At 49.6% G+C, this 22,785-nt stretch overlaps 1 pseudogene; it reads left to right on the top strand.

Annotated features, from left to right (window-relative positions):
• The first annotated feature begins 11,320 nt into the window (after window positions 1–11,320).
• On the top strand, window positions 11,321–11,936 carry LOC121561402 (annotated as a pseudogene).
• Window positions 11,937–22,785: the final 10,849 nt, after the last annotated feature.

Below are 22,785 nucleotides of genomic sequence, written 5' to 3'. Positions count from 1 at the left end.
GGAGAATCTTGAGCTAGAGGAAAGAGAAGCAGGACGATAGACAGGTCTCTATCAGGTCCGCTTTGGATGAAAGGCTATCTGTGGCATGTCTCTTGACTCAGGGTCAGTACATAGAGACATGTATTGAACTGACAGAATGTGAGGTCATCTATCTGATTCAGATAGTATGACCTTTATATTTTGTTCCTGCCTACTAATCTATGGATTCATAGAGTGAGTAAGGCGGTCTGTTGGACACTTAATGTAGAATGACTGATGTCATTCCATTAGTGGACGATAGTGTTATCACAGAATATTGAGGCACGGCTATCTGTTGGTACAGATTAGCACGGCGTCTATTCTGATGATCTGCCCACTAGCCATTGGCATTGCCATTTGAGCTAGATGGGGGGGTCTATAACCAATGACGCGTATTTTTGTGACGCCCAAGGGGTTTTTTAGTCACAGTACGGCGGGAATTGGTTGCAGCCATTGCTGGGCTTGACATTTTTCATGTTTAATGGGAAGTGTTAGGCTCGGCAGGGGAGTACATTTTGGAGCGTTTCGCTCCGCCTTAAAACCACTAGGAGCATAGCTCCCATGGGGCGGAGCTCCACGATATAGAACGACTAGTTACCGGAGTGTAACTCCAGTTCTATGAGTGGAGCGGAGCCCCATAGGACTTAAGGCCCTACCGATCCTCTCTAGTCTCGCTGAAGATAATATCTCGGGAGGCAGATTGATGGAACGGGGTTCCTTATATAGGGACACCTGTACTCCTATTGGCTGTAGGTGTGTGCATAAATTTGCTTCAGGCTGTTCTGCCCTAGGGCAGAGGGTAAACCACTAGGAGCATAGCTCCCCTATGGGGCTCCGCTCCACTCATAGAACTGGAGTTACACTCCGGTAACTAGTCGTTTGCTATAGCAGGCTAGCATTAGATTACAACGTGCCTATAAGATGTCACTCTTGACTTTGGCGACTATTATTGCGCATAAAGGGCCGGCGGCGTCCTATTGCGCGTAAAGGGCCGGCGGCGTCCTATTGCGCATAAGGGCCGGCGGCGTCCTATTGCGCATAAAGGGCCGGGCGTCCTATTGCGCATAAAGGGCTGGCGCGTCATTGCGCATAAAGGGCCGCGGCGTCTTGCGCGTAGAGGGCCGGCGGCGTCCTATTGCGCGTAAAGGTCCGGCGGCATCCCTATATGCGCGTAAAGGGTCGGGCGGCGTCCTATCACGCGTAAAGGGCAGGGCGCCCTATTATACGTAAAGGGCCGCGGCGTCTATTGCGCGTAAAGGGCCGGCGGCGCCGGCTATCGCGTAGGGCTGGCGTCTATTGCGGCGTAAAGGGCCGGCGCGTCCCTATTGCGCGTAAAGGGCCGGCGGCATTATTGCGCATAAGGGCCGCGCGTCTATTGCGCATAAAGGGCCGGCGGCGTCCTATTGCGCATAAAGGGCCGGCGGGCGTCCATTCGCGTAAAGGGCCGCGGCGTCCCTTGCGCGTAAAGGGCCGGAGGCGTCCTATTGCGCATAATGGCCGGCGGCATCCTATTGCGCGTAAAGGGCCGGCGGCGTCCTTTGCGCGTAAGGGCCGGCGTCCTATTGCGCGTAAAGGGCCGGCGCGTCTATTGCGCTGTAAGGGCCGGCGCGTCTATTGCGCGTAAAGGTCCGGCGGCGTCCTATTGCGCGTAAAGGGCCGGCGGCGTCCTATTGCGCAGAAAGGGCCGACGGCTTCCTCTTGCGCGCGCGCACCGGGAGTTTGAATTTTGGAGAGGCCGCGCCTCCCGTCCAATGGCCAACGGAGGAGGCCTGCGCGACGGGCCAATCGGGGTGGTGGGGAGATGGTGTCCAATCAGCAGGCCCCTCTGCCGGCTATATAAACTTCACTTAGGCATTTCGAGGCTATACTCCCGACTGTCAGAGAAGCGCCATGGCCAGAACCAAGCAAACCGCCCGCAAATCCACCGGTGGCAAAGCCCCAGGAAGCAGCTTGCCACTAAGGCTGCTCGCAAGAGTGCCCCGGCCACCGGCGGTGTGAAGAAGCCTCACCGTTACAGGCCCGGCACCGTGGCTCTGAGAGAGATCCGTCGTTACCAGAAGTCCACTGAGCTGCTCATCCGCAAGCTGCCCTTCCAGCGCCTGGTGCGAGAAATCGCCCAGGACTTCAAGACTCGACCTGCGCTTCCAGAGTTCCGCCGTGATGGCCCTGCAGGAGAGCTAGCGAGGCTTACCTGGTCGGCCTGTTCGAGGACACCAATCTGTGCGCCATCCACGCCAAGCGGGTGACCATCATGCCCAAGGACATCCAGCTGGCTCCGCCGTATTCGGGAGAGCGCGCATAAATGAGGATGACCTGAACTCCAAAAAATCCCCCAAAGGCTCTTTTTAAGAGCCACCTCCATATTTCCATCAAAAAGGCACAATTGTTCCATGTATACACGCACCTCTACATTACCCACCATGTATGTTGTTCACTAACACGTCTAAAAGCTACGTATTGCACCTTTTCGTTGCCTGAAGTCTAGCTTCAATGTGTGTGTGTATGTATATATATATATATATATATATATATATATATATATATACAACCATATATACAACCGTCTGGCATCATCCACTTCCTTTGGACTATAGTAGCACAGTAAAATGATTTACAAAGGAGGGGGAAAAGAAACGAGTGATAATATAGGCCGAATAGTTACAAGAATTGTGTTCAGATGAATAATTGACACTATTAGTTGTGTGTCATTAGTTGCCTTGAATGCAGTCCAGAAGAAACATTGCATGCCAACTTACTTTGAAAGTCCCATGTTGCAGTGCTGCTGAGAGACTCATGCAGAGGCCCAAACTTTACAGTGGAGCACGGAGGCCATCTTGTGGTTAAATTTGGGTACTGCACATTATGGTTATTTGTTCTTTAGGCCAGCGTTTCCCAAACGCGGTCCTGGGGTCCCCAAGGGGTGCGCGTTTTGCAAATTGTGCCGATCCGTTGTTTTTTTATCTATAATAGTCAAACTCCACCAAAACATTTGCTACCATCAGGAAGTACAAAGGCAGGATCGGCGCATGCGTTGCTGTATTCAGCACCGTTGTATGGACAGCGCTTGTGCTGCATCTCCACTCACGACACGGGTAATAGGGGAGGTCCGCGGTGCTGAAATGGACAGGGCCTCTGCCCAGTTGCCAAGGGGGTATTTCCCCGTTTGGGGGACTTTTGACACGCTATAGGCACAGTTGAGTACACCCCTCATCCAATAGACCCAGCAACTTCCTTTTTGGATCCACGTTTACGGTATAGGGATGCATTTGGGACATACCTTACGTCTCTGACCTTGTCAATATCAGCATTTCGGCTCTACTTACCGTGAAGTGACATCATAATAGTAGTACATTACAGTATACGTTTGTGTAAAATAGTACCATTTAAAGGGAGTATGTCAGGGTCAATTACTGACAAATGAGAACACACTAATCCTCAGGGGTCATTTAGGGGCAAAACGCACCACTTTGTGAAGGTTTTGTTTTGATTGAAGAGCAAGAAAAGTATTCATTGGTTCCACTTCTTTCCCTTCTAAATGCGTTTGCCTAAGGACAGGCAGTATGCACATATCTAAATGTTATTAAAAAATCAGTATTTTTTTGCCACTCAGAACACAGACATTTACCTTAAGGGGAGATACCCTCATTTTAGACTTCCCAAGCATACATTTTCATGACAGCATTCCTAATCTGCAGTAGGCAAAGCAGTTGAAAATCGGTAGGTTAACACCAAACCGTGAGGTGATTATGAATTCAGAGCAGTCGGATTAAGTCATAGTCAAATACATTTGAACAAATGAACAACAATATCACACGGAAAGTGATGTGAGCATTGCATTGTGAAAGCAATGACTTTACAAGAACACGTATTGCAACGCGAGGCATGTATTTCTAGATTAAACACTGATTCAGTATGATGAACAAGTACATGTATGATTTGGTGTGCTCTACTTGAACACGCGCTTAGAGTTTTGAAACCACTGCCTATATGATGAGCTGTCGTTGTTTGTTTTATTACCACGTACTTATGGAAATTGCACCGGTTGAGAGATGATGGCTCTCTTGTGCCTACGGTGAAGGGTACTTCTGATCCAGCAGGTGGTGCTAAGATCCCTCCCTATATGACTTGAATGATGAGTTGATTTATTCCTTATAGCTCCTAATGATTTTAAGGCCAGTGTTGGCAAACATGACTTGTGCTCCAGCAGGTGGCCAAGAAATCCCCCCTATATGACTTGACTGACCAGGTAGTTGATGGACTCCTTATAGCTCTTAATGATCTCAAGCAGAGTGTTGGCCACATGACCTCTGGTCCAGCAGGTGGCGGTGAAAATAGTCCCTATAGGAGTTGACTCATTTCTTTGAGGTCCTAAATGAAGCATAGGGCGTCAACAGTGCATCTCGGCCTAACCCTCGGGCCCATTTCTTCACTCGATGCTTCCGGTGTTCTTCATCTCCTCTTCAATAGTCCTTCTCCACGTCTTCCTTCCCGTCTTGCCCTGTGCGTTCCACTGAAGTGTCTGTGTTTTTTTATGTCGTTAGAGTTTTGCGCCACTGCGTGAACCCCCTTCCATTTCGACTTTCTGTCCCAGTTGGGTAGCTATCCATTATACTGTAGCCTACTTACTACCAATGTCACTGTAGTCAAAGGTGATTTTCGATTATTATGTATGAGTATTATTATATATTGTTATATTATTATGTTGAAGCCTATAGGGTGTGGTAACAGGACCTCTGTGATTTGTTGTTGTACTGTACATGTCAAGTATCTGCACTCTAGCCTAATTAGCCTAACCTGCTAGGGAAAAGTCACTTCCGGTCGTAGCTGTATCCCACCTAGTCAAAACCTTGTTAGTCCTTATCCTAAAAGGCACCCTCTGTTCCTCGATATACTCCACTGAGGGCCGGCAGCCAGTAAGTACAGGTAAGAGACAATTATGGCAACAATAAGTTGTCCTATGAAAGCTAGTCACATCTGAGATGTGAAACTGCACTGAATGATAAAGTGGCAGTCTGTGCTCTTGGGCCCTTATGGCATCAGTGCACCCCCCCCTCCAATTTGTCCCTTTTGAAATGAACAGTTGAGATGGGCCCTCTTTCTGTGGCCGTTCTTTGACGACACATCTGAGGCTATCCTGCGGAAATACAAATGATCAACATCATAACAATTATCCCATTATAAGAAGCTTTATTATTGGTTTGCTAAGAAAGGTACCATACAATATTGGCACATCACTATCACCTCTGTATGCGTAGGAAATCAATCCCTTCATTGTGTGTGTGTGTGTGTGTGTGTGTGTGGGTGTGTGTTTGTATGTGGGGGTGGGTAAAGGTACGCCACTCTCGGCCTCACAGTTTATGCATAGGGTCGTCATTATGCAACAAAATAGAAGACATTCCCAAATGTGCTTACATCATTGCGTAATGTCAGGGAGTCACACAAACAGTGTGTGCTGTTTGGCTGCAACACACATTAGGCATAAGGATGATGACAACTATTTTCTAAATGCTCCAGCTTGCAGAGGGATCACCACCCTCCCATCCACATCCCAGGTCCTCTTGGCCCCCTTACTGTCAGGCCGAGTGGTGTCTAGGGAAGAAAGAAGCAGAGTGATGTTTATTAATGACAGTCAATACAACACGTCCTTCCAGAGCTAAACAGAGTCATCCTACTAGTTCAGTGTTTCCCAACTCCAGCGGTAGAGTAGCCTACCCCCAACAAGACCCATTTTTCTTGGAGCCCTGGACAGCCACAGCTGATTGAACAACCGGTCACCTAATTACCAAGTCCTCAATGAGAAGAATCAGGTGCAACAACAACAACAACAACAACAACCACAACAACAACAACAACAACAATATGAGGACAGGGACACAGTGTACTAGCTGATCTCCCAGTTGTCACAGTTTGGCCTTGTGTTCCACATGGCCTATAGTCAGTATTTGAGTATGTTTCCGCGCACGTTAGTTGCTTTCACGTCATCTTTGAAATCGCTCCTCCCTAGTCCCCTAGAACGAGCGCCCTCCCTTTTAACGCCTCCGAACATATAACAGAGGCGCGCTTTCTGTGCCGCTGGCCTCAATCAGGTCGGCCAAACGCAGCAAATAATAGCGCACCCGCGGCTGAAAGTCATTCATTCACTTGAACTCAACTAGCGAACACACCATGTCTGGAAGAGGCAAAGGCGGCAAGGGACTCGGAAAAGGAGGCGCCAAGCGTCACCGCAAAGTTCTCCGCGATAACATCCAGGGAATCACCAAACCCGCTATCCGCGTCTGGCTGCGCCGCGGCCGCGACGTATTTCCGGTCTGATCTACGAGGAGACCCGCGGTGTCCTGAAGGTGTTCCTGGAGAACGTGATCCGTGACGACGATCACCTACACCGAGCACGCCAAGAGGAAGACCGTTACCGCCATGGACGTGGTCACGCTCTGAAACGTCAGGGACGCACCTGTACGGTTTCGGCGGTTAAACGCCTCTCTTCGAACCTCAACACCCGACTCGGCCCAAAGGCTCTTTTAAGAGCCACCCACATCCGCTTCAAAAGGGCCCATTCCATATAGTGTTTTTTTTTTTCAGTATGCTATTTAGTAGGAAAGTATGAGCCACTTCGAGTGGACAGGGAGTATTAATTAGAGGATTCTAATGTCCCTTCCAGTTTTAGCGCACAGAGGGAGGCCTATATCTGACAGTGGCAAAGTGTAGTGACGTTGTTATTTTGGGTCAAGCAATAGTGGAATTTGGACAACATAAAGCCACCACGAGTCGGTAGACGTGGCTCGAAAAGAGGGGGACAGCGCGCAAACACACACACACACACAGTCCAAAATGCGAGCCCTATGTCTGACGGTTGCTAAAGTGGGCAATTCTATCACCAGCATTATTTGGCACAACAATCGTGCCATTTGGACAACTATCAAAGGCCCCCTTTTTGAAACACACAATCCCCCATCGGTCACAGAGCATAGGCTATAGAGAGGGAGGGGAGGGGGTGAGGACTCCATGCGCGCCCTCAATTGTCTTTGTTCGGGAAGCTAGCCTCTGAGCGGGAAGGCTGCTTTGAGCACTAGAGCTCCACTGGGCAAATAGCAGGGGCGCCTACGAGCGGGCAGGGAGAGTGTCCACTGCCCCGCTGACTTTGCTTAGCTTCCTCTTCATAACACGGGTAAGCGCCCTTCACGCCCCTCATTCGTTTCTGAGAAGCAACGAGACATCATCATGCCCGAGCCAGCAAAGTCAGGCGCCCAAGAAGGGCTCCAAGAAGCCGTCACCAAGACCGCAGGGGAAGGACGGCAAGAAGCGCAGAAAGTCCAGGAAGGAGAGTATACGCCATCTACGTGTACAAGGTCCTGAAGCAGGTCCACCCCGACACCGGCATCTCCTCCAAGGCCATGGGAATCATGAACTCGTTCGTGAACGACATCTTCGAGCGTATCGCCGGAGAGTCCTCTCGCCTGGCCCACTACAACAAGCGGTTCTACCATCACCTCCAGGGAGATCCAGACCGCCGTGCGCCTGCTACTCCCCGGTGAACTTGCCAAACACGCCGTGTCCGAGGGCACCAAGGCCGTAACCAAGTACACCAGCTCCAAGTAAACAGCGCATTTGGACTGCTCTACTAACCCAAAGGCTCTTTCGCAAGAGCCACCCACTCTGTCAGTAAAAATAGCAATTCCATCGCCACCGAATGAATGTCGTAGGTAGGCTGCGATACATTGTAGGACCGCGGTTACATTGTATCAATGTTTAACGGGCGGCGCCGCGCCGGCTCGGTGAGCGGCTACATTGTATCATTTCCCCGCCCGTTCCAGCGTAGGGGTTTAGCGCGCCTTTTTTGTCTTTGCACGCTGAATATACCCATGTTTGTCGGCCTCCATTCCAGGTGAAGGCAATGTAAAATGGCACCATTTGACAAAGAGTGTAAATAAATAAAAAAGCAGTCTGTTGGGTTTGATTGGAAAGAAACGCCTTTTGTCGTTTATTGAGCGGATAGTCATTTTGAGTCGAGTTCCTGAATCGGTAGGACACGGACGGAGTGAATGGACGCTCCATCTTTGGACTATACCCTAATGATGTGAATGAGAAACGATAATGGCAAGAATAAAAGGGGGTGAATAATCCCCGTCTAGGAAGAATAGGAGTAGGCCTATATATATATATAAGGAACGTAGCTTCCACGTGACAAAGTGGGGAGCGAAACGGCCCAGCGAGCAGACTTGTCTCTGTTCAGAATAAAGTCATGTGGCCCAGTGGAAGGAGGCCACATAAAGTCATGTGGCTCGCTCGCTGTCTCTCTCACTCATTCACTCACTCAGTCTCTCTCTCTCTCTCTCTGTCTCTCTCTCAGTCACTCTCTCCCTCTCTCTCACTCACTCACACACTCTCTCTCTCTCTCACTCACTCACAGAGAGAGAGAGTGAGTGAGAGAGAGAGAGAGACTGAGTGAGTGACAGAGAGACAGAGACTGAGTGAGTGAGTGAGTTTCAGTGAGTGAGTGTGAGAGAGAGAGACTGAGTGAGTGAGTGATTGATTGAGAGAGAGACAGAGAGAGAGAGACACTGCGTGAGTGTGAGAGAGGGAGTGTGAGAGAGCAAGAGACTGAGAGAGAGACAGAGAGAGACAGAGAGAGAGAGACTGAGTGAGTGATTGAGTGAGAGAGATGGGGAGACTGAGAGAGAGACTGAGTGAGTGAGAGCTGAGTGAGTGTGAGTGAGTGAGAGAGAGAGAGCTGGAGTGAGAGAGAGAGAGAGAGAGAGACTGACTGAGTGAGAGAGAGAGAGAGAGCAGAGAGAAAGAGACTGAGTGAGTGGAGTGAGACTGAGTGAGTGACAGAGAGAGAGAGAGAGAGAGACTGAGTGAGTGAGAGAGAGAGAGAGAGAGAGAGTGTGAGTGGAGTGAGTTAGTGACTAGAGAGACAGAGAGAGAGAGACTGTGTGAGTGAGTGAGTGAGAGAGAGAGAGAGAGAGAGAGACTGAGTGAGTGAGTGAGTGACTGAGAGAGAGACTGAGTGAGAGAGAGAGAGAGAGAGAGAGAGAGAGAGACTGAGTGAGTGAGTGAGAGAGAGACTGAGTGAGTGACTTAGAGAGACAGAGAGAGACTGAGAGAGACTGAGTGAGTGAGTGAGAGAGACAGTCTCTCACTCTCTCAGTCACTCACTCACTCTCTCTCTCACTCACACACTCTCTCTCACTCACTCAGTCTCTCTGTGAGTGAGTGAGAGAGAGAGAGAGAGAGAGTGTGTGAGTGAGAGAGGGAGAGAGTGAAATAGTGAGTGTGAGTGAGTGAAAGAGAGACTGAGAGAGAGACTGAGTGAGCGAGACAGCAAGAGAGAGACTGGGTGAGTGAGTGAGAGAGAGAGTGTGTGAGTGAGTGAGTGAGTGAGTAGAGAGAGAGAGCGTGAGTGAGTGAGAGAGAGACTGAGTGAGTGACAGAGAGAGAGACTGAGTGAGTGAGAGAGAGACTGAGTGAGTGTGAGTGAGTGAGTGAGAGAGAGAGAGAGAGAGAGAGTGAGAGAGAGAGAGAAAGTGTGTGAGTGAGAGAGAGAGAGAGAGAGAGAGAGAGAGAGTGACTGAGATAGCGAGAGACTGAGTGAGTGAGTGAGAGAGAGACTGAGTGAGTGACAGAGAGAGAGAGACAGAGAGAAAGAGACTGAGTGAGTGAGTGAGTGAGAGTGAGACAGTCTCTCTCTCTCTCAGTCACTCACTCTCTCTCACACACTCTCTCTCACTCACTCAGTCTCTCTCTCTGTGAGTGAGTGAGAGAGAGAGAGTGTGTGAGTGAGTGAGAAGAGAGAGAGAGAGGGAGAGAGTGACTGAGTGAGTGTGAGTGAGAGAGTGAGTGAGAGAGAGAGAGAGACTGAGAGAGAGACTGAGTGAGTGAGGGAGTGAGAGAGACAGCAAGAGAGAGACTGGGTGAGTGAGTGAGAGAGAGAGTGTGTGAGTGAGTGAGAGAGATAGAGAGTGAGTGAGTGACTGAGAGAGAGATAGAGAGACTGAGTGAGGGAGAGACAGAGAGAGAGAGAGACTGAGTGAGTGAGTGTGAGAGAGAGAGAGAGACTGAGTGAGTGAGTGAGACTGAGTGTGAGTGAGAGAGAGAGAGAGAGAGAGAGACTGAGTGAGTGTGAGTGAGTGTGAGAGAGAGAGAGTGAGAGAGAGAGAAAGTGAGTGAGTGAGTGAGAGAGTGACTGAGCGAGAGAGAGACTGAGTGAGTGAAACTGAGTGAGTGAGTGAGAGAGAGAGAGACTGAGTGAGTGACTGAGAGAGAGAGAGAGAGAGAGAGAGAGAGAGAGAGAGAGAGAGAGAGAGAGAGAGAGAGAGAGAGAGAGAGAGAGAGAGAGAGAGAGAGAGAGACTCCCTCTATCTAGGCCTATATCAACGCACCATAACCCATGGGGCGCCAGCCTCCATAGCGCCAGCCAGACACCAAGAACCACAGACACAAAGACCGAGGCGAGTCAAGCTGCGGAGTCAAGCAGGTCAACAATATATTAGTAGAGACAGCCAACCTACCTACCTACCAGAAGACAACACACAATCTCACTGTGTAGAAATAGTAGGCTACAAATACAACAACAACAACACTCACACTGCCAGTGCACAAAAAGTACTAATACAATAACACACACACACACACACACACACACACACACACACAGTGCAAGTAAGCATGTCGTAGGACTGTTTATACCATGTGGATCCTGGACATACGACGAATACAACCTGAAACTTGAGGTACAACACTAGTCTCAGCCAGGCCTCACAGGTGCATGTGTTTTAAGGTCCCCAAAAGAGCGCTTCTTTAAAACACCCCTGACCACATCAGGGGACCCCAAACCATTTGACTCCCTTGCCAGACATCTCGGCTCACCACACAACAAGTGCTGCTCGCAATCGGATGCACTTTTAGGCCATTTAGGAGACAAATAGCACAGGTAAACCAGTGCGCACCGCTCCACCCGACAGTCGAACGGTGAGGTTTTGAGCGAGTCGCAACAAAATGCACGGCCCTTCCGCGGGCCACATGACTTTATTCTGAACGGAGACTGCTCGCTGGGCCATTCGCTTTTGGACCGAAAACACGGCTCCGTCGGTGACTTTTGGGCCGATATAGGCGAACAGAAAACACAAGTGAAAGAGCATTTGGCCAGCCCAGAGAAGCCGAGCTGGGTGCCTTGAGTCTACATGGTTCTCATGTCGCGTTTAAGGCCAGCCCCTGCTCGGTGTGGAGCTTCAATAGCGCAGAGCAGCGTCTACAGCAAACTTCTCCTCGCAGACCGTGTGTACGGACCAAACGACAGACAGACATGGCAGAAGTCGCACCAGCACCCGCAGCCGCCGCTCGGCCAAGGCACCCAAGAAGAAGGCAGCAGCCAAGCCCAAGAAAGCGGGACCCAGCGTAGGAGAGCTCATCGTCAAGGCTGTGACCGCTTCCAAGGAGAGGGCGGCGTGTCCCTGGCCGCGCTCAAGAAGACGCTGGCGGCAGGCGGCTCCGACGTGGAGAAGAACAACTCCCGCGTCAAGATCGCAGTCAAGAGCCTCGTCACCAAGGGCACCCTGGTCCAGACCAAGGGCACCGGTGCATCCGGCTCCTTCAGCTCAACAAGAAAGCTGTCGAGGCGAAGAGGACCGCCAAGAAAGCCGCAGTCCCCAAAGTAAAGAAGGTGGCCGCCAAGAAGCCCGCCGCGGCGAGAAGCCCAAGAAGGTAGCAGCCAAGAAGGCCGTCGCCGCAAAGAAGTCCCCCAAGAAGGCCAAGAAGCCCGCTACACCCAAAAAGGCCGCCAAGAGCCCCAAGAAGGTGAAGAAGCCGCGCGTGCCAAGAAGGCGGCCAAGAGCCCCAAGAAGGCTACAAAGGCAGCCAAGCCCAAAGCCGCTAAGCCCAAGGCAGCCAAGCCCAAGAAGGCAGCCTCCAAGAAGAAGTAAACCTATTACAAACAGTGTTCTACTCGACACATGTTTGTACCACAAAAGGCTCTTTTAAGAGCCACCCACCTCTTTCCATAGAAAGCGATTGATTTCCATGTACTACCTGTCGTGAAAAGAAATTACGCACACTAGGCTACTTTTAAGCACACAACATTGTCCCACTCTGGGTGTGTGCGAAGGGAGAAGGCATATACTAGAGGGCCAAAATGGCTTAGAAATTTGACCTCACGAGTGCACCCTCACCAGCCATTTATATATGAGCCACTGGGCTATTCCCCGTTCAGAGGCAGGCTGCTGTGATATGTTACAAGTGCCATGTAATAACAATCACAATACTATAGTGGCTTCGATTTCAAACTCAAGAGTGCACTCTCACCAGCTGTTTGTTTCCCATTTGGAGAGAAATAATGTGAGGATTTCATTTCGGACATTTTGGCGCTCACGCGAAATGACACAAAGTAACAAAGTCGGAGGGAAAACAAAGTAGCCTCTCACTCGCTGCCTGTGGGTGGGAACCGGCTTAGGGGCTGTCTGTCTGTCTGTCGTAAAATGCTTTACAAAGGAGGGGGAAAGAAACGAAGTGATAATATAGGCCGAATAGTTACAAGAATTGTGTTCAGATGAATAATTGACACTATTAGTTGTGTGTCATTAGTTGCCTTGAATACAGTCAGAAGAAACATTGCACGCCAACTTACTTTGAAAGTCCCATGTTGCAGTGCTGCTGAGAGACTCATGCAGAGGCCCAAACTTTACAGTGGAGCACGGAGACCATCTTGTGGTTAAATTTGGGTACTGCACACCATGGTTATTTGCTCTTTAGGCCAGCGTTTCCCAAACGCGGTCCTGGGGTCCCCAAGGGGTGCGCGTTTTGCAAATTGCGCCGATTCGTAGTTTTTTTAATCTATAATAGTCAAACTCCACCAAAACATTTGCTACCATCAGGAAGTACAAAGGCAGGATCGGCGCATGCGTTGCTGTATTCAGCACCGTTGTATGGACAGCGCTTGTGCTGCATCTCCACTCACGACACGGGTAATAGGGGAGGTCCGCGGTGCTGAAATGGACAGGGCCTCTGCCCAGTTGCCAGGGGTTATTTCCCGTTTGGGGGACTTTTGACACACTATAGGCACAGTTGAGTACACCCCTCATCCAATAGACCCCAGCAACTTCCTTTTGGATCCACGTTTACGGTATAGGGGATGCATTTGGGACATACCTTACGTCTCTGACCTTGTCAATATCAGCATTTCGCTCTATTTACCGTGAAGTGACATCATACTAGTAGTACATTACAGTATACGTTTGCGTAAAATAGTACCATTTAAAGGGAGCATGTCAGGGTCAATTACTGACAAATGAGAACACACTAATCCTCAGGGGTCATTTAGGGGCAAAAGCACCACTTTGTGAAGGTTTTGTTTTGATTGAAGAGCAAGAAAAGTATTCATTGCGCGCTGTCCCCCTCTTTTGAGCCACGTCTACCACTTTCGTGGTGGCTTTATGTTGTCCAAATGCTACTATTGCTTGACCCAAAATATCAACGTCACTACACTTTGCCACTGTCAGATATAGGCCTCCCTCTGTGCGCTAAAACTGGAAGGGACATTAGAATCCTCTAATTAATACTCCCTGTCCACTCAAAGCGGCTCATACTTTCCTACTAAATAGCATACTGAAGGAAAAAACACTATGGAATGGGCACTTTTGAAGCGGATGTGGGTGGCTCTTAAAAGAGCCTTTGGGTTTGAGTCGGGGTGTTGAGGTTCCGAAGAGAGTGCGTTTAACCGCCGAAACCGTACAGGGTGCGTCCCTGACGTTTCAGAGCATAAACCACGTCCATGGCGGTAACGGTCTTCCTCTTGGCGTGCTCGGTGTAGTGACTGCGTCCACGGATCACGTTCTCCAGGAACACCTTCCAGGACACCGCGGGTCTCCTCGTAGATCAGACCTGAAATACGCTTCACGCCGCCGCGGCGAGCCAGACGGCGGATAGCGGGTTTGGTGATTCCCTGGATGTTATCGCGGAGAACTTTGCGGTGACGCTTGGCGCCTCCTTTTCCGAGTCCCTTGCCGCCTTTGCCTCTTCCAGACATGGTGTGTTTGCTAGTTGAGTTCAAGTAAATGAATGACTTCAGCGCCGGTGCGCTATTATGTGCGTTTGGCCGACCTGATTGAGGCCAGTGGCACAGAAAGCGCGCCTCTGTTATATGCTCTCTCTAAAGAGCAAATAACGACTGGTTACCGGAGTGTAACTCCAGTTCTATGAGTGGAGCGGAGCCCCATAGGGGAGCTATGCTCCTAGTGGTTTACCCTCTGCCCTAAGGCAGAACAGCCTGAAAACAAATTATGCACACACCTACAGCCAATAGGAGTACAGGTGTCCCTATATAAGGAACCCCGTTCCATCAATCTGTCTCCCGAGATATTATCTTCAGCGACTAGAGAGGATCGGCAGGGCCGAAAGGTCCTATGAGGCTCCGCTCCACTCATAGAACTGGAGTTACACTCCGGTAACCAGTCGTTCTATATCGTGGAGCTCCGCCCCATAGGGGAGCTATGCTCCTAGTGGTTTACGGCGGAGCGAAACGCTCCCAAAATGTACCCCCTGCCGAGCCTAACACATCCCATTCAAAAATGAGAATAGGTCAAGCCCAGCAATGGCTGTAACCAATTTCCGCAGTACCGCGACTCAAGGAACCCCTCAGGGCGTCACAATATACCGCGTCATCGGTTATAGACCCGCCCCCCATCTAACTCAATGACAATGTCAATGGTTATTGGGCAGATCATCAGAATAGACGCCGTGCTAATCTGTACCAACAGATAGCCGTGCCTCAACACTATCGTCCACCAATGTAGTGACATCAGTCACTCTACATTAAGTGTCCAACAAAACGCCTTACTCACTCTATGGAACCCATAGATTAGTAGGCAGTAACAAAATATAAAAGTCCCACTATCTGAAACAGATAGGTGACTTCACATTCTGTCAGTTCAATACATGTCTCTATGTACTGACCTTGAGTCAAGAGACATGCCACAGATAGCTTTTTCATCCGAAGCGGACCTGATAGAGATCTGTCTATCGTCCTGCTTCTCTTTCCTCTAGCTCAAGATTCTCTTTCAGCTATACTGAGTGCAATCGAGCTCGAAAGGTAAAAAGCCTATTCTTGACATAACACGTTTTCCTAACCAGGGCGGACCTGATTGGAACCTGTCCAAGGTCCTGCTCTATCCTCTCCTCTTAGCTCAAAATCGCCTTTCAGCTCTGCTGAATGCCGACCAAGCTCAAAGAGTTGGAAAAAGTGCTATAATATGTTTCTTCTAATAAAAGCGGATTTATGACCCTGGTCACAATCCTGCTTTCTTTCTCTGTTTCCTTCTCAAGATCTCCCTTCAGCTACGCTGAGTACAGATCGAGCCAAAGAGTTAGAAGACATATCCAACAGATAGAAACGAATAAAAGGAGACGGTGTCACCCAAGACGCCGCTCTACCAATATCCACTACCTCTGTACCTCTGAAGAGGGCAGTATAAGCTGCTACTCCACGAGTGGAGTGCGCTTTAACACCCTGAGGCGGTTGTTGCCCCGCCGCCTCGTACGCCCGTCTCAATGCCTTCACAAAGCCAATGAGACAATCGCTGTTTTGAAAGTGGTCTACTCAATGCAGCCGCACCGTGACACACAAACAGCTGAGGCGATGACCTAATCGCTGCTGTGCTCTCAACGTAACACGCCAAAGCGCGTACTGGGCACAAACAATGAATCTTTTTCTCACTCCTCTCCCCCTGGGGAGGGGGGATAAAAAACCCACAATTCCACGGTCTGTGATCTATATGCACTGTTAATAACCTTCGGCACAAATGCCGGGTTGGGACGTAACACCGCTCTGCTGAAATCGCCATTAATGGCAAGGCAGTCGGGTCTCGTCGACAGTGCACTCAAATCACTGACCCGCTTAGCAGTAGTCAAGGCGAGCAACAGCGCCGTCTTGATAGACAGCATTTTGAAGGGTATTTGATTCAATGGCTCGAACGGCGCCTTACATAGCGCTTCGAGAACCAAAGCCAAATCCCATCGGGGCAGCGTAGCCCTAGTCATTGGCCTGACATAACACGTTTTCCTAACCAAGGCGGACCTGATTGGAACCTGTCCAAGGTCCTGCTCTGTCCTCTCCCCTTTAGCTCAAATCGCCTTTCAGCTCTGCTGAATGCCGACCGAGCTCAAAGAGTTGGAAAAACGTGCCATAATATGTTTCTTCTAATAGAAGCGGATTCATGAACATGGTCACAATCCTGCTTTCTTTCTCTGTTTCCTTCTCAAGATCTCCCTTCAGCCACGCTGAGTACAGATCGAGCCAAAGAGTTAGAAGACATATCCAACAAATAGCAACGAATAAAAGGAGACGGTGTCACCCAAGACGCCGCTCTACAAATATCCATTACCTCTGTACCTCTGAAGAGGGCAGTAGAAGCTGCTACTCCACGAGTGGAGTGCGCTTTAACACCCTGAGGCGATTGTTGCCCCGCCGCCTCGTACGCCGTCTCAATGCCTTCACAAGGCCAATGAGGCAATCGCTGTTTTGAAAGTGGTCTACCCAATGCAGCCGCACCGTGACACACAAACAGCTGAGGCGATGACCTAATCGCTACTGTGCACTCAATGTAACACGCCAAAGCGCGTACTGAGCACAACGGTAGTCAAGGCGAGCAACAGCGCCGTCTTGATAGACAGCATTTTGAGGGGTATTTGATTCAATGGCTCGAACGGCGACTTACATAGCGCTTGAGAACTAAGGCCAAAACCCATCGGGGCAGCGTAGCTCTAGGCATTAGCCTAAGCCGTTGCATTCCCAATAAAAACGTTTCACCAATGTGTGATTGAACGTTAAACCCTTCATGACCAGCTGAAAATGCCACTGCAACACTCGAATGGTGGATGGCGCTTTCTGCTTATCAGACATAAACTTTCGGCCACGGGCAGTGCGCGAATGCGTCTCTTCCCAATGGCGGATCGTCCCTGTTGTCTCAGGGAGAAACTTGACCACAGGGTGGGCTGCCGACATGAGACCCAAAAGTGACATGATCGATAGCGCCGTTACTGTGTAATTCGGACTACACTCCCTCAGGGCTAGTACCAATGCTGCCCTTCGAGGGTCCGAAATTCGCGCCCTCATCATTACAGTGTCTAGCTGTAGTCCCAGGTAGACTATCTGATGACTGGGCCAGGGTGCACTCCTTTTCCAATTCACAGCGAGCCCCAGACGCGTGAGATGAATCACTGTCTGTGTCGTGTAAGTAAACGTCAGCTCTGCTGACGGGCGAGAACCCGCAGGTCGTCTAGGTAGGCTAATATCCTTATCCCTTGACAACGCAGCGGTTCCAATGCCGCCTCCACACATTTGGAAAACGTTCTAGGTGCCAGGGCGTACCCAACGGCATCCTCTTGAACTCGTACACCCCTCCTCTATGGCCCACGCCTCCGCTATTCCCCAGCACTGGGTTGGTGAAATAGCCCAAGGTGGGCCCCCCTTTTTTTAAAAAAGGGAGAGGACCCATCAGCTCGTTCTGGGTGAATCGGGGGCTTGATACGATGGTTACGACCGTAACTGCAGTAATCTTGCCCTCCGTGAACGCAGCACGGGTCTGAACTGCACTGTCTGAGGTACTGGCCTGAGACAGAGCGCTCTTCCCAGAAAGCGATTGCGTCATCATGTCATTGTCTGACTGAGACTGCCGCTTGGCATGAGACTTATCCTTTACAGAACTCAACAGAATCTGAAAGGTGTAATCTCTGACCGATACCGCACTGTGGTGCCACAATGCCTCTTTACTGTTCCTAAGCGGCTGTTCAACGACACACTCAATGTGTGGTGAGCTGCGCTCAGAGCCATGGGCATTGACACATTCAGAATAAACCGGAGGCGTCAATACCTAGGTTATACTTATAACCCTGGTATTCCCGCTCTCCGTGAACGTCGCACGGGTCTGAAACTGCGCCGACTGAGGCATTAGCCTGCAGCAAGGCGTCATTCCCGGCTAGCGGCTGCGTCTTCATGTCACATTGGGACCGAGACAGCTGCCTGCTGAATGTGAGGTATCCTTTTGAGCCTGGGCGCGTTCAGTAAAAAGTGGGGGCGCCGATACACTGGGCACCTTAGTGACCGTGGTAATCGGGCCCCTCTTGAACGCAGCCTGGGTCTGGGTCGTACTAACAGAGACCTTAGTCTGTGATAGTGCGCCACCCCCAATGTGGTTATTATCAGCGCGTTCTGAGAGAATCGGGGGCTTTGATACGATGGTTACGACCGTAACTGCAGTAATCTTGCCCTCCGTGAACGCAGCACGGGTCTGAACTGCACTGTCTGAGGTACTGGCCTGAGACAGAGCGCTCTTCCCAGAAAGCGATTGCGTCATCATGTCATTGTCTGACTGAGGCTGCCGCTTGTCATGAGACTTATCTTTTACAGAACTCAGCTGAAAGATGTGATCTCTGACTGACACCACACGGTGGTGCCACAATGCCTCTCCACTGGTCTTATGCGGCTGTTCACTGACACACTCAATGTGTGGTGAGCTGCGCTCAGAGCCATGGGCATTGATACGTTCAGAATATACCGGAGGCGTCCATACCTTGGCTACCTTAGTAGCCCTGGTATTCCCGCTCTTCGTGAACGTTGCACGGGTCTGATCTGTACTGACTGAGGCATTAGCCTGCAGTAAGACGTCACTCCCGGCTAGCGGCTGCGCCTTCATGTCACATTGGGACAGAGGCAACTGCCTACTACGTGAAAACTTTACTACAGAGCTCCTAGGAGTCTGTAGTAAGAGATCTTCACTAGGTGAGCTAAGGCTGCGCCTTGCTACCTTTACCCCCTTTCCTCTCCTGAGCACGCTCAGCTACAACTCTAAGTGGGTTGGGCTGCGCTCAAGATGGTGAGGGAGAAAACATAGAACGTGGAGTGTTCCGAACCTTATGGAATAATTGTCCTTCTTTTGACAATGTCAATGAGAACAATCTCTTTATTCACACAATGTAACAACACAGCCCTCTACACCCTGAACAGTGGAGTAGGGGGAAAAACAGGGGGAAAAACAGTCTTGGTATCTTTCCTCCCTTCACCTCCTGTGTGCGTTCAGCTCTGCACCTCTGGTGGGCTAAACTACGCTCAGTGTGGTGAGTATTAGCGCGTTCAGAAAGAAGTGGGGGCGCCGATACACTAGGAAACTTCGTCACCGTGGTAATCGGGCCCTCCGTGAACGCAGCATGGGTCTGGATCGCACTAACCGAGACCTTAGTCTGTGATAGTGCGCCACCCCCAACGTGGTTATTATCAGCGCGTTCTGAGAGAAACGGGGGCGCCGATACGTGGTTACGCCCGTAACCGTAGTAATCAGGCCCTCCGTGAACGCAGCACGGGTCTGAACTGCACTGACTGAGGCGTTAGCCTGAGACAGAGCGCCGTCCCGGATAGCGGTCGCGTCATCATGCCATTATCTGGCTGAGACTGCAGCCTGCTATGTGAGACACTCACTACGGCACTCCTAGGAGTCTGTAAAGTGAGGTCTTTATAAGGTACACTTAATACCTTTTATATACCTGCCTTATGTGTGCATTCAGCAACGCACCATGGTGGGCTGAGCTGCACTCATAGTGGTAAGAGAGAGAGCGAGAGTGAGGAAGGTCGAACGCTCTCGGATGTATTATGGAAAAGGGGCTCTTTTTGACAGTGTCAAGTAGAGCCAACTCTTTATTACACACATCAACAAAAAACATTCTCCTCCATACACTCAACGGTAGAGTGGGGGGGGGACAGTGGGCTCGGTCACAGCGGGCGCTGTGCCGTCTTCCGTTCTCTCCCCCTCGCCTGTCATAAACGGCGTCTCTTCTGGCCGCCCTTCGGGTGATGCCAGGATGACGCTTTAATCCCTCTCTCGCCGGCACCTCTGGCGCTGCAGGGGGGGGGCGATGCCCGCTCCCTTGCTGCTGGAGAACGCCGTCTGACGCCAAGTTGTAGCGAGAGTAACGGCCGCCCTCCATCATATCCACTTCCGGGTTGGAGGGAATAGGGGCAGCTAATCTCCCACTGTTTAGCAGCCCACTCAATGAGATCTGAAAATTCAGAGCACAGAGAGGCTGTGGCGTCATCATCCAGGGATGTAATGACCTCACAATTTCCTGAAGGAAAAGGGGTGTTAAACATCTGGGTCAGTGTAATGAATTGTTCCAATAGAATATTCATTTCTTCCCCAATAGCCCTGTCATCTCCTGAGTCAGCGCCTTCAGATGATGCCTCAGCGCTGAGACTAACATTGATAGCACATCCTCAAGAGGAATATCCTCCCTAAAAATGCCCAACGCTGCTTCCACTCCTTCAGAAAAAGGAGGGCGCAGCTGGCGCATAGTGGGGGATTAATGAGGCCGTCCCTGGCATGCTGTGTCCCTCAACCCACGAAACATAATTCGGGGGGGGGGTGACAGCCGCCAAGGGGAACAGCGACATTGAGCTCTGAAAAGAGCTTTTGTTAAATACTTACCCTATGGGTAAGCTTGGTGTGCTCATTGTAGGAAGACGTTGATGGCTGGATATCAACGACGAAAATCTTCCTGAGTCTTCGTAAGGCTTCTTCTCTAGTCCAGTCGCTGAAGATAATGGGAGACAGATTGATGGAACGGGGTTCCTTATATAGGGACACCTGTACTCCTATTGGCTGTAGGTGTGTGCATAATTTGTTTTCAGGCTGTTCTGCCTTAGGGCAGAGGGTAAACCACTAGGAGCATAGCTCCCCTATGGGGCGGAGCTCCACGATATAGAACCATGGTGTGCAGTACCCAAATTTAACCACAAGATGGTCTCCGTGCTCCACTGTAAAGTTTGGGCCTCTGCATGAGTCTCTCAGCAGCACTGCAACATGGGACTTTCAAAGTTTAACTGCCATAAATGTTATTCATGTCATTATTAATGTTATTCATGTCATTATTCATAGGTTTTACATAATATCATTATTATTTGTACAACTTGTATTTTGAATATTGATTTCGCTTGTATTTATGTGATAGGAACTATCTGTACATTCTATGTTTTGTTGGGACGCTTTTAGTGGTGACAAGTTCCAGACATCGCGGTAAAGTAGCGGCGGTAAAGTTTAGTACTCTGAAAGATAAGTTAAATTAACGACGTGTTTATTTACAAGTATTCTTGTTTCTAAGTGGACCCATTTCCCTCTCAGTTGTGTGCAGCCAGCGAGGTATGTTCATTATGTTAATTATTTGTCGCGCATATTTACGTGCAAGGTTTCTGTAACGTGAACGCCAACTTGTGTTTTGTACATGTGTTGAAATGTATGTAAACAGTTCGACGGTGGAGAATTTAGTAGAATAATAAATCCGTCAGTGACCAGAACAGCGGCGTCGTGTATTTCCTGGAGGGAGTGATAGTTAGAAAACCCTTACCTCGAGTCCCCGAAATCTGTCTCGTACTGCTGCAGTGACCTGGTGTGTAGCTATACCTTTAACAAAAAAGAGCGTTTCAAACTGGACAAGTTCAGGTTAGTCCCTCCCTGTTTCGGCCGCTTTGTTTCCGTTTGGTTCCTGATGAATATACCCAGTATGAAAATGTATGCACTCACTAACTGTAAGTCGCGCTGGATAAGAGCGTCTGCTAAATGACTAAAATGTAAATGTAAAGGCAACGTTCAGTCGCCAAACGTTGTGGAATGTTTCAGATATAGTTACCACATATAGAGCCGACCTGATTTCTTATTCAAAATGTCATAGAGACATGTTTGCGGCTTCTTCTTTGGACGTTATATGTCGGTTTGCAACCAACTTTAAGGTGCATTACCACCACCGACTGGAGTGTGGACCTCAGTTCATCTTTCAATCACCCACGTCGGTAGATGCTCCTAAAAACCAATGAGGAGATGGGAGAGGAGAGGACTTGCAGCGGGTCGAGAGTCACAAATAGAACCGAGTTTTATTTTAGCGCCTGGCCACGTAGACGCTCGCTAACACTGTGGGTGAAATGATTGAATAACGTGTGTGTGTACATTTATTTAGCAACGAGTGGTCGGCCAGGTTAGCTTGTAATGCTCCGTGCGTTGGCCCGCTTGCTGGCAGCATGTTCGACTGTGCGTCAAGAATTCAGCATAGCAAGTTTGAATGAAGGTCTGGTTATTCACAGGTAAATAGTAGTAATATGCTCTAAACCGCTCTGGTAACAACGAACTTTGCTGCCCTGTTTCCAATCGTCCACATGGCTGGGTGAACCTATTCAAGTAAGTAAATACATTTTGAAAATGTAAAAAAAAAAACGATGTATTATTAGCTAACTAGCTACAGTGTATGCTAACTCAAATGAGCTGCTAACCTAGCTAGCTATCTAGCCGACTTTACATACTGTATAGATAGCTAGCTAAGTGAATTACATTTGACCAGCTACCTAACTTCATATTAGCTAGCTAACTTGATGTATTTATCACTGTAAAAAAAAAAAAATCCCAAATGCATTTGTAGGTAGCTAGCTAATAGCCATGGAGGAGGGTGAAAGGATAGCAGCCCCATCTGTCAAAGTGAGAGAGTAGGCTGTTCTGGAGAGGGCAGGTTCTGTTGTGTAGTTCCAGTCCCTAGAAGTGAGGACGGAGATAACAGTAACATCATATTCAGTGCGGTCTAATTTTAGTATAGTGAAGTCTGTTTCTTGTGAGGTTTTCTGTCCTCAGGTACAGAGAGCAGTGAAAGCCTGTCTGCAGATGAAGAGGTCCCGATGAAGAGCAGTGGTTCTCTGTCGTGGTCCTGGGGACTCGAAGGGGTTGCACGTTTTTTTGCCTTAGCACTACACAG

Source organism: Coregonus clupeaformis, unplaced genomic scaffold, assembly GCF_020615455.1.
Source record: "Coregonus clupeaformis isolate EN_2021a unplaced genomic scaffold, ASM2061545v1 scaf0767, whole genome shotgun sequence".
In the NCBI taxonomy this organism is placed as follows: domain Eukaryota; kingdom Metazoa; phylum Chordata; class Actinopteri; order Salmoniformes; family Salmonidae; genus Coregonus; species Coregonus clupeaformis.
Note: the sequence above shows the minus strand (reverse complement) of the source record. Positions and strands in the feature narration are given on the sequence as shown.